Raw genomic sequence first — 16,020 nt, forward strand, 5'->3', positions numbered from 1 at the left:
TCCGCGGCAATGAGGCCAGGCCCATCCTTCGTAACACCGGGGACAGGTAGAACCTCAGTATGTAGTGAAACTTGGTGTTTGCATACTGGGGGTCCACGCACAGCTTGATGCAGCTGGACACAAAGGTGGCCAACAGGATGAGGGAGGCGTTGGGTACGTTCCGCCTTCCCTTCTCCAGAGGTTTGTACATGGTGTCCCTTCGGACACGGTCCATCTTGGATCGCCAGATAAATTTGAAGATGGCCCGGGTGACTGCTGTGGCCTAGGGTCGGGTTATGGGCCAGACCTGCGCCACGTACAGTAGCACCGAGAGTACCTCACACCTGATGACCAGGGTTTTGCCCGCAATGGAGAGGGAGCGTTGCTCCCACCAGCCCAGTTTCTGTCTTACCTTTCCTATGCGCTCCTCCCAGTTTTTGGTGCACGCCCCAGCAGCTCCGAACCATATCCCCAGCACCTTCAGGTAATCTGACCTGACAGTGAAGGGGACAAAGGACCGGTCGGCCCAGTTCCCAAAGAACATGGCCTCGCTCTTGCCCCGGTTTACCTTGGCTCCCGAGGCCAGTTCAAACTGGTCGCAGGTGGTCAAGAGCCTGCGCACAGACGCAGGATCCGAGCAGAAGACGGCAACGTCGTCCATGTACAGGGAGGCCTTGACTTGCATGCCTCCACTACCTGGAATCGTCACTCCTCTTATGCCCGGATCCCTCCTGATGGACTCGGCAAAAGGTTCTATGCAGCACACAAAAAGGGCAGAGGAGAGAGGGCAGCCCTGCCTGACTCCAGATTTGATCTGGAACTTTTCTGATTCCCAGCCATTGATTGAGACTGCGCTATAGATGTTTGTGGAGAGCAGTTTGATCCAATTGCGAATTCCCTCCCCAAACCCCATTTTGGAGAGCACATCCATCATGTAGGTGTGTGATATTCTGTCAAAAGCCTTCTCCTGGTCAAGGCTGATGAGGCAAGTGTCCACCCCCCTGTCCTGCACGTAGGCGATCGTATCCCTGAGTAGCGCGAGGCTATCAGAGATCTTCCTGCCGGGTACAGCACAGGTCTGGTCAGGGTGGATCACCGACTCCAGAGCAGACCTGATCCGATTGGCGATGACCTTGGCTAGAATTTTGTAGTCCACATTCAACAGTGAAATGGGTCGCCAATTTCGAATTTCTTCCCTTTCCCCCTTCTGCTTGTAGATGAGGGTGATGATGCCTTTCCTCATGGACTCTGACATGCTGCCTTCCAGAAGCATACTCTCGTACACTTCCAGCAGGTCTGGGACCATCCAGTCCCACAGAGCCGAATACAACTCAACCGGTAAGCCGTCGCTTCCGGGAGTTTTACTCGTCTCGAAGGACTTGGCGGCCTTTGTCAGCTCGTCCAGAGTTAGTGGTTTGTCCAGGTTTTCCAGCTCGCTGTCGCCTATGACCTCCGTGATAGTCGACAGGAAGGTCTGGGAAACAGTGCTATCTGTTGGCTTCAGGTCATACAGTCCGGCATAAAAGGATTGGCTGATCCTCAGGATGTCAGACTGCGATGACTTTTCAGAGCCATCTTCTTCCTTCAGGCTGCTGATCACAGAGGTCTCTCTGTGCACCTTTTGGAAGAAGAAGCGTGAGCACTTTTCGTCCTGCTCCACGGAGCGGACTCTGGAACGGAAGATAACCTTGGAGGCCTCCGAGGCTTGCTGGCTCTTCACCTCTTGGAAATCCTCCTTGACATCCACCCCCATCGACTGCAGCTGGAGCAAATTTTGCATACTTTTCTGGATCCTGGACATGACCCCTCGTCTCTCTCTCACCGTTTGAACGCCCTTGAGGATGAAAAACCTCTTGATATTCCCCTTGATTGCTTCCCACCAGAGATGTGGGGCCTCAAAGAGGGGTTTCACGGTTCTCCAACCTTTGTAATCCCTCCTGAGTTCCTCGATGTTCTCAGGGGTCAGCAGTTTTACATTTAGCTTCCATGTCTCCCTGCCTACCCCCTGGTCTTCCTGCAGGTGGCAGTCGGCCAGTAGGAGGCAGTGGTCAGAGAAGAACACCGGCGTTACGTCGGTGGACCTGACCGTGAAAGCTCGGGACACAAAAAAGAAGTCTATCCTGGAGCGGACGGACCCGTCTGGCCATGACCATGTGTATCTACGCTGCGCGCCGTCTGCAGGGTTGATGCAGACGTCGAGCAGCTTGGCGTCTTTTACCGTTTCCATCAGGAGTCTGGACGTAGCGTCTAGTTTGCTGTCGGCTTTGCTGGATCGTCCAGCCGCATCGATGATGCAGTTGAAGTCACCACCCAGGATGACGGTGAGTGGCCTGTAAAAAGCAGCAGGAAATCTGTGCGGCATATCAGCTGAAAACGGAGCCTGGCTGCCGAAAGTCCTCGAGTCCATCGACTCGCAACATTACTGCACGAAGCTCACGCCAGCAAAAAAGCTAGCAATGCTTTGGAGCTTGAAATGCCTTATATTGGTCAAGATGAGGCAACTGGACAACAGAGAAAAGGGGTAGGCATTTTCTGCTTTTATACATTTCCGCCCCAAAGCGGGGTGAAGGCACCATTCCTGGAGCACTGCAAGCCCAGGTTGATGCGTGGAGCGGATGGAGCATGCCCCTGAACCATCTCCGATTCCTAAAAATCAATTTAACATTCGGTCCCCAGATTGAGGACATATCAGATATTAAACTGATAAGAACAGATACTACACTTGATCTGAGCCAAAAGGCCGAGAAGCGATAACCCATATTTTCCGGCAATGGCTCGTGTCCTCCTCATCCACCGACATTCAGGTGCACCTTGCTGCGCTCGACTGTGCTTTGGAACTTTTAGTCTACGCTCACTGTTGGTCAAGAGACATCCAGCTTGGCCGAGCACGGTGGAGTCTGTGCATGCAGAACCAGTAAACACAACACGAAGACATCGTCTGGCAAGCCGTCCCCTGTCGTCACCAGATGAAATGGAGACGCTGTGAAGGCCCAGTGACACCCAACGCAGGGAGTCGAAGTCATCTCCACCTTTGCCGAACAAAGGGCAATCCGTGCAAGCAGCAAGTACTGGCGGAATCCAACAGAGGGCAATGTCTAGTCTCCCTGAGCTCCACCCTGGCGTGTTGGTCGTGGAGTCAGGAGAACGAAAAGAGACGCCGTGAAGGTGTACCTACATCCAAACAGGATGCCGTTCAGTCTGTCGCCACACTATCCCGTTGTGCAGGATGAAGGGATGTGGTAACTGAAGTGAGGAGAAGGCAAGTCGGCATCCGAGGGTGAGGGTGAGTGGCCTGTAAAAAGCAGCAGGAAATCTGTGCGGCATATCAGCTGAAAACGGAGCCTGGCTGCCGCAAGTCCGCGAGTCCATCGGCTCGCAACATTCGTGCACGAAGCTCCCGCCAGCAGAAAAGCTAGCAATGCTTAGGAGCCTGAAAGGCCTTAAATTGGTCAGGATGAGATAACTGGACAAGAGAGAAAAGGGGAAGCCAGGTTTTGCGGCATTTTCTGCTTTTATACGTTTTGCACCCCAAAGCGGGGAGAGGGCACCATTCCTGGAAGCACTGCAAGACCAGGTTGATGCGTGGAGCGGAAGGAGCAAGCCCCTGAACCATCTCCGAGTCCTAAAAATCAATTTAATATTCGGTCCCCAGATTGAGGACATATCAGATATTAAACTGATAAGAACAGATTTTTTTTTTTTTTTTTTTTTCAAAAAAATATACTTTATTCATAAAAATTTATCATGAGCATTACAGAAACCTTTCAAATTGTCTTGACTGTACATTTCCGGCAGGGTTACATGTTGCCTTGACTTTCTTTCATTCAATTTTGATATTGTCATACACATATCACTCTTTACATTACAATTCCTTCTTAAATATTTACATTGTCATGTTTGTTTTATACATTGGAGTGTTGGTTGCCCAGACCGAGGGGCTTTACACTGTTACGCGCCCCTCGGTGTACATTTGCTGGAAAGACTTTACACAGTGGTCTTTCCCCATTGCGCCTTGGCGGCAGCTGCCCCAAGCTTGAGTGCTTCCCTCAGCACGTAGTCCTGGACCTTGGAATGTGCCAGTCTGCAACACTCGGTCGAGGACAATTCTTTGCACTGGAAGATCAGCAAGTTTCGGGCAGACCAAAGAGCGTCTTTTACCGAGTTGATGACCTTCCAGCAGCAGTTGATATTTGTCTCGGTGTGTGTCCCTGGAAACAGTCCGTAGAGCACAGAGTCCTGTGTCACAGATCTGTTTGGGATAAACCTTGACAAATACCACTGCATCTCTCTCCAGACCTTCTTTGCAAAGGCACATTCCACAAGGAGGTGTGTGACCGTCTCATTTCCCCCACAGCCACTCCGAGGGCAGCGTGCATTGGTGCAGAGCCTTCGGGTGTGCATGAAGAATCTGACAGGGAGGGCCCTTCTCACCACCAGCCAAGCTAGGTCTTGGTGCTTGTTTGAAAGTTCTGGTGATGAGGCGTTCTGCCAGATGACTCTGGCAGTCTGCTCAGGGAACCATCCAACGTCCTCCACGGTCTCCTTTTCCCTGAGGGCCTCGAGGACATTACGTGCTGACCACTGCTTCATTGCCTTGTGGTCAAAGGTGTTTTCCTTCAAAAACTTTTCCACAAAGGACAGGTGGTACGGTACGGTCCAACTACTTGGAGCGTTCCGCGGCAATGAGGCCAGGCCCATCCTTCGCAACACCGGGGACAGGTAGAACCTCAGTATGTAGTGACACTTGGTGTTTGCATACTGGGGGTCCACGCACAGCTTGATGCAGCTGGACACAAAGGTGGCCAACAGGATGAGGGAGGCGTTGGGTACGTTCCGCGCTCCCTTCTCCAGAGGTTTGTACATGGTGTCCCTTCGGACACGGTCCATCTTGGATTGCCAGATAAATTTGAAGATGGCCCGGGTGACTGCTGTGGCGTAGGGTCGGGTTATGGGCCAGACCTGCGCCACGTACAGTAGCACCGAGAGTACCTCACACCTGATGACCAGGGTTTTGCCCGCAATGGAGAGGGAGCGTTGCTCCCACCAGCCCAGTTTCTGTCTTACCTTTCCTATGCGCTCCTCCCAGTTTTTGGTGCACGCCCCAGCAGCTCCGAACCATATCCCCAGCACCTTCAGGTAATCTGACCTGACAGTGAAGGGGACAAAGGACCGGTCGGCCCAGTTCCCAAAGAACATGGCCTCGCTCTTGCCCCGGTTTACCTTGGCTCCAGAGGCCAGTTCAAACTGGTCGCAGGTGGTCAAGAGCCTGCGTACAGACGCAGGATCCGAGCAGAAGACGGCAACGTCGTCCATGTACAGGGAGGCCTTGACTTGCATGCCTCCACTGCCTGGGATCGTCACTCCTCTTATGCCCGGATCCCTCCTGATGGACTCGGCAAAAGGTTCTATGCAGCACACAAAAAGGGCAGAGGAGAGAGGGCAGCCCTGCCTGACTCCAGATCTGATCTGGAACTTTTCTGATTCCCACCCATTGATTGAGACTGCGCTATAGATGTTTGTGTAGAGCAGTTTGATCCAATTGCGAATTCCCTCCCCAAACACCATTTTGGAGAGCACATCCATCATGTAGGTGTGCGATATTCTGTCAAAAGCCTTCTCCTGGTCAAGGCTGATGAGGCAAGTGTCCACCCCCCTGTCCTGCACGTAGGCGATCGTATCCCTGAGTAGCGCGAGGCTATCAGAGATCTTCCTGCCGGGTACAGCACAGGTCTGGTCAGGGTGGATCACCGACTCCAGAGCAGACCTGACCCGATTGGCGATGACCTTGGCTAGAATTTTGTAGTCCACATTCAACAGTGAAATGGGTCGCCAATTTCGAATTTCTTCCCTTTCCCCCTTCTGCTTGTAGATTAGGGTGATGATGCCTTTCCTCATGGACTCTGACATGCTGCCTTCCAGAAGCATACTCTCGTACACTTCCAGCAGGTCTGGGCCCATCCAGTCCCACAGAGCCGAATACAACTCAACCGGTAAGCCGTCGCTTCCGGGAGTTCTACTCGTCTCGAAGGACTTGGCGGCCTTTGTCAGCTCGTCCAGAGTTAGTGGTTTGTCCAGGTTTTCCAGCTCGCTGTCGCCTATGACCTCCGTGATAGTCGACAGGAAGGTCTGGGAAACAGTGCTATCTGTTGGCTTCAGGTCATACAGTCCGGCATAAAAGGATTGGCTGATCCTCAGGATGTCAGACTGCGATGACTTTTCAGAGCCATCTTCTTCCTTCAGGCTGCTGATCACAGAGGTGTCTCTGTGCACCTTTTGGAAGAAGAAGCGTGAGCACTTTTCGTCCTGCTCCACGGAGCGGACTCCGGAACGGAAGATAACCTTGGAGGCCTCCGAGATGTAGAGCGAGGCTTGCTGGCTCTTCACCTCTTGGAGATCCTCCTTGACATCCACCCCCATCGACTGCAGCTGGAGCAAATTTTGCATACTTTTCTGGAGCCTGGACATGACCCCTCGTCTCTCTCTCACCTTTTGAACGCCCTTGAGGATGAAAAACCTCTTGATATTCCCCTTGATTGCTTCCCACCAGAGATGTGGGGCCTCAAAGAGGGGTTTCACGGTTCTCCAACCTTTGTAATCCCTCCTGAGTTCCTCGATGTTCTCAGGGGTCAGCAGTTTTACATTTAGCTTCCACGTCCCCCTGCCTACCCCCTGGTCTTCCTGCAGGTGGCAGTCGGCCAGTAGGAGGCAGTGGTCAGAGAAGAACACCGGCGTTACGTCGGTGGACCTGACCGTGAAAGCTCGGGACACAAAAAAGAAGTCTATCCTGGAGCGGACGGACCCGTCTGGCCGTGACCATGTGTATCTACGCTGCGCGCCGTCTGCAGGGTTGCTGCAGACGTCGAGCAGCTTGGCGTCTTTTACCGTTTCCATCAGGAGTCTGGACGTAGCGTCTAGTTTGCTATCGGCTTTGCTGGATCGTCCAGCCGCATCGATGATGCAGTTGAAGTCACCACCCAGGATGACCGGCTTGGAGGTGGCCAACAGCAGTGGGAGTTGCTGAAGGACTGCCAGCCGCTCACTTTTTACGGCCGGGGCGTACACATTAATAAGTCTGAGAGGGGTGTTTTTGTATTTCACGTCTGCTACGAGGAGGCGCCCGCCCACCACCTCCTTAACGTCGGAGATGGTGAAGTTGCCTCCCCGCAGCAGAATACCCAGGCCGGAGGAACGGCAGTCGTTTCCTCCTGACCAGATGGATGGCCCGTGGGACCACCAGCTCGACCAGCGCCTGTAGTTGCTGAGGTGCGGAATTCCGCACTCCTGCAGGAACAGTAGGTCAGCTTTTACATTTGCCAAATAGTTGAGTGTGGCTACACACCGCGAAGTATCTTTGATGCTTCGCACATTTATGGATGCAATTTTTAAACCCATTATAAAAAAGGTAGATTTACCAGTCTCAAGAGTCTAGAGTCTATACAGTTGGCTGTTCCAGCTGTTCGATGTTCCCCAGCATGCCGGTGGTGCTCGCAAACTTTAGCACAGTTGCAGGGCTGAGAAAGCTGTTCTGGTCCGTACTGGCCCCGTGATTTTGATGCAGATGCATTGGGGGGGTGATGTAGCCCTGGCGTTCGTCATGGCAGTCAGTAGGTGTTGGGGTTGCAGGCCGGTCTTCACCTGGGTTGTTGCTGCTCGTTACTATCGGGGGTTGGTCTGTGACCTTGTTTCCTTCCCGGTCGGTGGTCTGGGGGGGTCTGTGCCTTCCGTTCTACGTTGGTGCTTTGCCTCTTTATTTGAGGCCGATTCTTGTCCTGTTTTCCCTCATCGGATGAGGTGTCGGCGCTAAGTGCGCCGGCTGAGAGGTGTCGCTTTTTGCCACTACAACCTCGGGGGGTTCTTCAGTTTGTTTTTTTGTTTCCGCTTTCGTTTGTCCCTGTTCACTGTTTCCCAGGGCTCTTTATTCTTTGTCCCATCCTCTTCCTCTTCCATTGAGTGTTCCTCATCAGATGGGGCTGGGGTTGGGTTGTCAGGAGGTGCTGGGGCCTCTTCTTTTTGTTGGGGGCCCTTTTGTTGCTTTTTCTCATTCTGAGCCGTGGTGTCTTTTTCGGTGGAGGGTGTATGCACCTCCTCTCTGGTCGCCTTTTTAACTCCGCTGCTGATGATTTCAGCGTATGTTGCCCCGCGTTTCGGGCAGGCCCTGTAAAGATGGCCGGCCTCCCCACACAGGTTGCAGCACTTGTCTTCTTTGCAGTCCTTAGTCATGTGTCCCTCCTGCCTGCAGTTCTTGCAGAAGGTCACACTGCAGTTTGCGGCAACGTGCCCCGTTTTTCCACAGGTGTGGCATACTCGTGGCTGTCCCACGTAGTAGAGGTAGCCACGATTTACTCCAATAGCGAAATTGGAGGGGGGATGCAGGATGGCTCCGTTGCTGTCCGTTCTTAGGGTCACCTTGACCTGGTGCTCACTTGTCCAGATGCCGAAGGTGTCTTTCACTTGCACGCTGTCACTTTTCAGCTCAGCGTACCTGGCGAGGAACGTGAGCACATCAGATACAGGGACGTGGGGGTTGTACGTGTGCAGTGTAACAACCCGATTTCGCTGTGCCGGTAGCGTAAACAGAGGTTCCGTAGTCAGGAGCGACAAGGGACTCTGGTTACCTTTTTCCTTGAAGACGTTCAAGAATTTGATGCACGCTGCGACGCTCTTGAAGGTGACATCAAAGAAACCATTCTTGGGGAAGTTTTGCAAGCAGAAGATCTCTGTTGCTTTAAACCCACAGCACTCGAGCAGCACCTTCTTCACGAAGTGTTTCCGGTCCAAAGGTGACTCTCCATCCGTTTTCTTCACTGTGACTCGGACAGTGTTTCGCACGCCCCAGCCTGGTGGTCGGGATGCAGCTGCATCCATAGCTCGTACGTTGGGTGTGAAACTGTATCGGCGTTAGGCCTAAACCCGAGGTTTAGGCCAGCATGTAGATCCACCAATATCAGCCAAGCTCCAAACGTTTCTTCTTTGGCGAGTTCAATCCCTCCGAGTTCTCCAATCCACGATCGTCATCGAAATCCTCAGCTTCCCTCGATCAAATGAGACTACACTTGATCTTAGCCAAAAGGCCGAGAAGCGATAGCCCATATTTTCCGGCAATGGCTCTTGTCCTCCTCGTCCACCGACATTCAGGTGCACCTTGCTGCGCTCGACTGTGCTTTGGAACTTTTAGTCTACGCTCACTGTTGGTCAAGAAACCTCCAGCTTGGCCGAGCACGGTGGAGTCTGTGCATGCAGAACCAGTAAAACACAACACGAAGACATCGTCTGGCAAGCCGTCCCCTGTCGTCACCAGATGAAATGGAGACGCTGTGAAGGCCAGTGATACCCAACGGAGGGAGTGGAAGAAATCTCCACCTTTGCCGAAAAAAGGACAATCCGTGCAAGCAGCAAGTACTGGCGGTATCCAACAGGGGGCAATGTCTAGTCTCCCTGAGCTCCACCCTAGCGTGTTGGTCGTGGAGTCAGGAGAACGAAAAGAGACGCCGTGAAGGTATACCTACATCCAAAGAGAATGCCGTTCAGTCTGTCGCCACACTTCCCCGTTGTGCAGGATGAAGGGATGTGGTAACTGAAGTGAGGAGAAGGCAAGTCGGCATCCGAGTGTGAAGGTGAGTGGCCTGTAAAGAGCAGCAGGAAATCTGTGTGGCATATCAGCTGAAAACGGAGCCTGGCTGCCGCAAGTCCGCGAGTCCATCGGCTCACAACATTCGTGCACGGAGCTCCCGACAGCAGAAAAGCTAGCAATGCTTTGGAGCCTGAAAGGCCTTAAATTGGTCAGGATGAGACAACTGGACAAGAGAGAAATGGGTAAGCCAGGTTTTGCGGCATTTTCTGCTTTTATACATTTGGCGCCCCAAAGCGGGGAGAGGGCACCATTCCTGGAAGGACTGCAAGACCAGGTTGATGCGTGGAGCGGAAGGAGCAAGCCCCTGAACCATCTCCGAGTCCTAAAAATCAATTTAATATTCGGTCCTCAGATTGAGGACATATCAGATATTAAACTGATAAGAACAGATACTACACTTGATCTGAGCCAAAAGGCCGAGAAGCGATAGCCCATATTTTCCGGCAATGGCTCTTGTCCTCCTCTTCCACCGACATTCAGGTGCACCTTGCTGCGCTCGACTGTGCTTTGGAACTTTTAGTCTACGCTCACTGTTGGTCAAGAAACCTCCAGCTTGGCCGAGCACGGTGGAGTCTGTGCATGCAGAACCAGTAAAACACAACACGAAGACATCATCTGGCAAGCCGTCCCCTGTCGTCACCAGATGAAATGGAGACGCTGTGAAGGCCCAGTGAAACCCAACAGAGGGAGTCGAAGTCATCTCCACCTTTGCCGTACAAAGGGCAATCCGTGCAAACAGCAACTACTGGCGGAATCCAACAGAGGGCAATGTCTAGTCTCCCTGAGCTCCACCCTGGCGTGTTGGTCGTGGAGTCAGGAGAACGAAAAGAGACGCCGTGAAGGTGTACCTACATCCAAACAGGATGTCGTTCAGTCTGTCGCCACACTTCCCCGTTGTGCAGGATGAAGGGATGTGGTAACTGAAGTGAGGAGAAGGCAAGTCGGCATCCGAGTGTGAAGGTGAGTGGCCTGTAAAAAGCAGCAGGAAATCTGTGTGGCATATCAGCTGAAAACGGAGCCTGGCTGCCGCAAGTCCGCGAGTCCATCGGCTCGCAACATTCGTGCACGAAGCTCCCGCCAGCAGAAAAGCTAGCAATGCTTTGGAGCCTGAAAGGCCTTAAATTGGTCAGGATGAGACAACTGGACAAAAGAGAAAAGGGGAAGCCAGGTTTTGCGGCATTTTCTGCTTTTATACATTTTGCGCCCCAAAGCGGGGAGAGGGCACCATTCCTGGAAGCACTGCAAGACCAGGTTGATGCGTGGAGCGAAAGGAGCAAGCCCCTGAACCATCTCCGAGCCCTAAAAATCAATTTAATATTCGGTCCCCAGATGGAGGACATATCAGATATTAAACTGATAAGAACAGATATTACACTTGATCTGAACCAAAAGGCCGAGAAGCGATGGCCCATATTTTCCGGCAATGGCTCTTGTCCTCCTCGTCCACCGACATTCAGGTGCACCTTGCTGCGCTCGACTGTGCTTTGGAACTTTTAGTCTACGCTCACTCTTGGACAAGAGACATCCAGCTTGGCCGAGCACGGTGGAGTCTGAGCATGCAGAACCAGTAAAACACAACAGGAAGACATCGTCTGGCAAGCCGTCCCCTGTCGTCACCAGATGAAATGGAGACGCTGTGAAGGCCCAGTGACACCCAACAGAGGGAGTCGAAGTCATCTCCACCTTTGCCGAACAAAGGGCAATCCGTGCAAACAGCAAGTACTGGCGGAATCCAACAGAGGGCAATGTCTAGTCTCCCTGAGCTCCACCCTGGCGTGTTGGTCGTGGAGTCAGGAGAACGAAAAGAGACGCCGTGAAGGTATACCTACATCCAAACAGGATACCGTTCAGTCTGTCGCAACAGTATCCCGTTGTGCAGGATGAAGGGATGTGGTAACTGAAGTGAGGAGAAGGCAAGTCGGCATCCGAGGGTGAGGGTGAGTGGCCTGTAAAAAGCAGCAGGAAATCTGTGCTGCATATCAGCTGAAAACGGAGCCTGGCTGCCGAAAGTCCTCGAGTCCATCGACTCGCAACATTAGTGCACGAAGCTCCCGCCAGCAGAAAAGCTAGCAATGCTTTGGAGCTTGAAATGCCTTAAATTGGTCAAGATGAAGCAACTGGACAACAGAGAAAAGGGGTAGGCAGGTTTTGCGGCATTTTCTGCTTTTATACATTTCCGCCCCAAAGCGGGGTGAAGGCACCATTCCTGGAAGCACTGCAAGCCCAGGTTGATGCGTGGAGCGGAAGGAGCAAGCCCCTGAACCATCTCCGAGTCCTAAAAATCAATTTAATATTCGGTCTCCATATTGAGGACATATCAGATATTAAACTGATAAGAACAGATTTTTTTTTTTTTTTCAAAAAATATACTTTATTCATAAAAATTTATCAAGAGCATTACAGAAACATTTCAAATTGTCTTGACTGTACATTTCCGGCAGGGTTACATGCTGCCTTGACTTTCTTTCATTCACTTTTGATATTGTCGTACACATATCACACTTTACATTACAATTCCTTCTGAAATATTTACAGTGGCATGTTGATTTTATACATTGGAGTGTTGGTTGCCCAGACCGAGGGGGCTTTACACTGTTACCCGCCCCTCGGTATACATTTGCTGGAAAGACTTTACACAGTGGTGTTTCCCCATTGCGCCTTGGCGGCAGCTGCCCCAAGCTTGAGTGCGTCCCTCAGCACGTAGTCCTGGACCTTGGAATGTGCCAGTCTGCAACACTCGGTCGAGGACAATTCTTTGCACTGGAAGATCAGCAAGTTTCGGGCAGACCAAAGAGCGTCTTTTACCGAGTTGATGACCTTCCAGCAGCAGTTGATATTTGTCTCGGTGTGTGTCCCTGGAAACAGTCCGTAGAGCACAGAGTCCTGTGTCACAGATCTGTTTGGGATAAACCTTGACAAATACCACTGCATCTCTCTCCAGACCCTCTTTGCAAAGGCACATTCCACAAGGAGGTGTGTGACCGTCTCATTTCCCCCACAGCCACTCCGAGAGCAGCGTGCATTGGCACAGAGCCTTCGGGTGTGCATGAAGAATCTGACAGGGAGGGCACTTCTCACCACCAGACAAGCTAGGTCTTGGTGCTTGTTTGAAAGTTCTGGTGATGAGGCGTTCTGCCAGATGACTCTGGCAGTCTGCTCAGGGAACCATCCAACGTCCTCCACGGTCTCTTTTTCCCTGAGGGCCTCGAGGACATTACGTGCTGACCACTGCTTCATTGCCTTGTGGTCAAAGGTGTTTTCCTTCAAAAACTTTTCCACAAAGGACAGGTGGTACGGTACGGTCCAACTACTTGGAGCGTTCCGCGGCAATGAGGCCAGGCCCATCCTTCGCAACACCGGGGACAGGTAGAACCTCAGTATGTAGTGACACTTGGTGTTTGCGTACTGGGGGTCCACGCTCAGCTTGATGCAGCTGGACACAAAGGTGGCCAACAGGATGAGGGAGGCGTTGGGTACGTTCTCCCTCCCTTCTCCAGAGGTTTGTACATGGTGTCCCTTCGGACACGGTCCATCTTGGATCGCCAGATAAATTTGAAGATGGCCTGGGTGACTGCTGTGGCGTAGGGTCGGGTTATGGGCCAGACCTGCGCCACGTACAGTAGCACCGAGAGTACCTCACACCTGATGACCAGGGTTTTGCCCGCAATGGAGAGGGAGCGTTGCTCCCACCAGCCCAGTTTCTGTCTTACCTTTCCTATGCGCTCCTCCCAGTTTTTGGTGCACGCCCCAGCAGCTCCGAACCATATCCCCAGCACCTTCAGGTAATCTGACCTGACAGTGAAGGGGACAAAGGACCGGTCGGCCCAGTTCCCAAAGAACATGGCCTCGCTCTTGCCCCGGTTTACCTTGGCTCCAGAGGCCAGTTCAAACTGGTCGCAGGTGGTCAAGAGCCTGCGTACAGACGCAGGATCCGAGCAGAAGACGGCAACATCGTCCATGTACAGGGAGGCCTTGACTTGCATGCCTCCACTGCCTGGGATCGTCACTCCTCTTATACCCGGATCCCTCCTGATGGACTCGGCAAAAGGTTCTATGCAGCACACAAAAAGGGCAGAGGAGAGAGGGCAGCCCTGCCTGACTCCAGATCTGATCTGGAACTTTTCTGATTCCCACCCATTGATTGAGACTGCGCTATAGATGTTTGTGTAGAGCAGTTTGATTCAATTGCGAATTCCCTCCCCAAACCCCATTTTGGAGAGCACATCCATCATGTAGGTGTGCGATATTCTGTCAAAAGCCTTCTCCTGGTCAAGGCTGATGAGGCAAATGTCCACCCCCCTGTCCTGCACGTAGGCGATCGTATCCCTGAGTAGCGCGAGGCTATCAGAGATCTTCCTGCCGGGTACAGCACAGGTCTGGTCAGGGTGGATCACCGACTCCAGAGCAGACCTGACCCGATTGGCGATGACCTTTGCTAGAATTTTGTAGTCCACATTCAACAGTGAAATGGGTCGCCAATTTCGAATTTCTTCCCTTTCCCCCTTCTGCTTGTAGATGAGGGTGATGATGCCTTTCCTCATGGACTCTGACATGCTGCCTTCCAGAAGCATACTCTCGTACACTTCCAGCAGGTCTGGGCCCATCCAGTCCCACAGAGCCGAATACAACTCAACCGGTAAGCCGTCGCTTCCGGGAGTTTTACTCGTCTCGAAGGACTTGGCGGCCTTTGTCAGCTCGTCCAGAGTTAGTGGTTTGTCCAGGTTTTCCAGCTCGCTGTCGCCTCTGACCTCCGTGATAGTCGACAGGAAGGTCTGGGAAACAGTGCTATCTGTTGGCTTCAGGTCATACAGTCCGGCATAAAAGGATTGGCTGATCCTCAGGATGTCAGATTGCGATGACTTTTCAGAGCCATCTTCTTCCTTCAGGCTGCTGATCACAGAGGTCTCTCTGTGCACCTTTTGGAAGAAGAAGCGTGAGCACTTTTCGTCCTGCTCCACAGAGCGGACTCTGGAACGGAAGATAACCTTGGAGGCCTCCGAGGTGTAGAGCGAGGCTTGCTGGCTCTTCACCTCTTGGAGATCCTCCTTGACATCCACCCCCATCGACTGCAGCTGGAGCAAATTTTGCATACTTTTCTGGAGCCTGGACATGACCCCTCGTCTCTCTCTCACCTTTTGAACGCCCTTGAGGATGAAAAACTTCTTGATATTCCCCGTGATTGCTTCCCACCAGAGATGTGGGGCCTCAAAGAGGGGTTTCACGGTTCTCCAACCTTTGTAATCCCTCCTGAGTTCCTCGATGTTCTCAGGGGTCAGCAGTTTTACATTTAGCTTCCACGTCCCCCTGCCTACCCCCTGGTCTTCCTGCAGGTGGCAGTCGGCCAGTAGGAGGCAGTGGTCAGGGAAGAACACCGGCGTTACGTCGGTGGACCTGACCGTGAAAGCTCGGGACACAAAAAAGACGTTTATCCTGGAGCGGACGGACCCTCTGGCCGTGACCATGTGTATCTACGCTGCGCGCCGTCTGCAGGGTTGCTGCAGACGTCGAGCAGCTTGGCGTCTTTTACCGTTTCCATCAGGAGTCTGGAAGTGGCGTCTAGTTTGCTGTCGGCTTTGCTGGATCGTCCAGCCGCATCGATGATGCAGTTGAAGTCACCACCCAGGATGACCGGCTTGGAGGTGGCCAACAGCATTGGGAGTTGCTGAAGAACTGCCAGCCGCTCACTTTTTACGGCCGGGGCGTACACATTAATAAATCTGAGAGGGGTGTTTTTGTATTTCACGTCTGCTACGAGGAGGCGCCCGCCCACCACCTCCTTAACGTCGGAGATGGTGAATTTGCCTCCCCGCAGCAGAATACCCAGGCTGGAGGAGCGGCAGTCGTTTCCTGCTGACCAGATGGATGGCCCGTGGGACCACCAGCTCGACCAGCGCCTGTAGTTGCTGAGGTGCGGAATTCCGCACTCCTGCAGGAACAGTAGGTCAGCTTTTACATTTGCCAAATAGTTGAGTGTGGCTACACACCGCGAAGTATCTTTGATGCTTCGCACATTTATGGATGCAATTTTTAAACCCATTATAAAAAGATAGATTTACCAGTCTCAAGAGTCCAGAGTCTATACAGTTGGCTGTTCCAGCTGTTGAATGTTCCCCAGCATGCCGGTGGTGCTCGCAAACTTTAGCACAGTTGCAGGGCTGAGAAAACTGTTCTGGTCCGTACTGGCCCAGTGATTTTGATGCAGATGCAATGGGGGGGTGGTGTAGCCCTGGGGTTCGTCGTGGCAGTCAGTAGGTGTTGGGGTTGCAGGCCGGTCTTCACCAGGGTTGTTGCTGCTCGTTGCTATCGGGGGTTGGTCTGTGACCTTGTTTTCTTCCCGGTCGGTGGTCTGGGGGGTCTGTGCCTTCCGTTCCACGTTGGTGCTTTGCCTCTTTATCTGAGGCCGATTCTTG

The 16,020-nt window shown here is 52.6% G+C and overlaps 4 non-coding genes and 1 pseudogene across 4 annotated transcripts; all 5 read right to left on the reverse strand.

Moving 5' to 3' along the window:
- Positions 1–2,541: 2,541 nt before the first annotated feature.
- Positions 2,542–2,731, reverse strand: LOC140397596 (U2 spliceosomal RNA). The gene has a single exon (XR_011937029.1). It is a non-coding gene; the product is annotated as a U2 spliceosomal RNA (small nuclear RNA).
- A 785-nt stretch (positions 2,732–3,516) lies between these two features.
- Positions 3,517–3,701, reverse strand: LOC140397146 (U2 spliceosomal RNA). The gene has a single exon (XR_011936724.1). It is a non-coding gene; the product is annotated as a U2 spliceosomal RNA (small nuclear RNA).
- Positions 3,702–9,847: 6,146 nt separating this feature from the next.
- On the reverse strand, positions 9,848–10,038 carry LOC140397465 (U2 spliceosomal RNA). Its single transcript, XR_011936902.1, has one exon. It is a non-coding gene; the product is annotated as a U2 spliceosomal RNA (small nuclear RNA).
- Positions 10,039–10,824: 786 nt separating this feature from the next.
- On the reverse strand, positions 10,825–11,015 carry LOC140397708 (U2 spliceosomal RNA). The gene has a single exon (XR_011937139.1). It is a non-coding gene; the product is annotated as a U2 spliceosomal RNA (small nuclear RNA).
- Positions 11,016–11,800: 785 nt separating this feature from the next.
- LOC140397288 (U2 spliceosomal RNA) lies at positions 11,801–11,978 on the reverse strand (annotated as a pseudogene).
- Between the last annotated feature and the right edge of the window lie 4,042 nt (positions 11,979–16,020).

Source organism: Scyliorhinus torazame, chromosome 20 (assembly GCF_047496885.1).
Source record: "Scyliorhinus torazame isolate Kashiwa2021f chromosome 20, sScyTor2.1, whole genome shotgun sequence".
Classification (NCBI taxonomy): Eukaryota; Metazoa; Chordata; class Chondrichthyes; order Carcharhiniformes; family Scyliorhinidae; genus Scyliorhinus; species Scyliorhinus torazame.